The sequence below is a fragment of the Octodon degus genome, unplaced genomic scaffold (genome assembly GCF_000260255.1).
Source record: "Octodon degus isolate 3935 unplaced genomic scaffold, OctDeg1.0 scaffold00046, whole genome shotgun sequence".
Taxonomy (NCBI): domain Eukaryota; kingdom Metazoa; phylum Chordata; class Mammalia; order Rodentia; family Octodontidae; genus Octodon; species Octodon degus.
Window position 1 is genome coordinate 370,691 of NW_004524622.1, and position 1,081 is coordinate 371,771.

Consider the following 1,081-nt stretch of genomic DNA (forward strand, 5'->3'; position numbering starts at 1 on the left):
GAGGAGGAGGAGGAGGAGGAGGAGGAGGAGGATGAGGGAAAGAGAATGAGGAAGAAGTTGTAGAGACAGAGTTTTAGGGTTCACGGTGCTGATATAAAGAATGTCCTGGTAGCAGGGTGAACGTGTATACATGCATTCACAGCAGACAAAATAATGGCTCCCCAGATGTCCAAAGATCTCACGAGTCTATGAATATGTTGTGTGAAAAGAGGGACTAGAATCACAGGTGTAGCTACAGCTGCCAATCAACTGACTGAGGCTGCATGAGGAGGTGATCCGGAGTCACCCGGCTTACCCACGCAATCCCAAGGACCCGCAGAAGCAAGTCGAATGAGGGAGATCAAGGTCAGGAGTGCTGCCGAGTAAAACAACGCAGTGACACATAGGCTGGCTCTGAATGTGGCCAGGTTCCCTCAGCCACGGCATGTGGGCATGTGCTCCAAGTTCTGAGAGGAGTCTCCGATAGACAAGAATGTCTATGACACAGACCTGCCATGGTTTATTATAGCCCTATGAAAGCTACATGAGAGCGCAAATTTGTCAAATGGCAAAGCTTTTCTGTTTTATGCCAGTTAAGCTATGGACACTTAAGCAGTCATGGAAACTTACTACATTATAAAGCATTGTGCAAACAGCATATTGGTGAGCCGTTGGATTAAATAGTCCTTTCAACTTAGGTTGACCTTATTACTAAGGATCTGTAAAATTCAGGCAACAAACTATGTTGGAAGGCAAAGTAAAATTACAATTTTATCTTTTTTTTTTCTTTTTTTGACAGGGTTTACAGGGTCTACAGGGTCTCACTGCGTAGATCGGACTCGTAGTGATTCTCCTGTTTACAGCCTCCCAAGTGCTAGGATTACAGGCGCGGGCCATGCCCGGTATCATTCGCCATCTCAGAGCGCCCTGCGGTCGTGGCCAGCAGGGAATGGAACTCTGGCCCCCGCCTCTGCCCAACAGATGCTTTAGTCCACTAAGCTATTTGGCCGGCCCTACAATTTTATCTTTAAAAGTTTTTTTCTAGACCCAGTCCTAGCGCAGGTCTGGTGAGTGTGTGGAGAGCTTCCTGCTAACCTGTGCC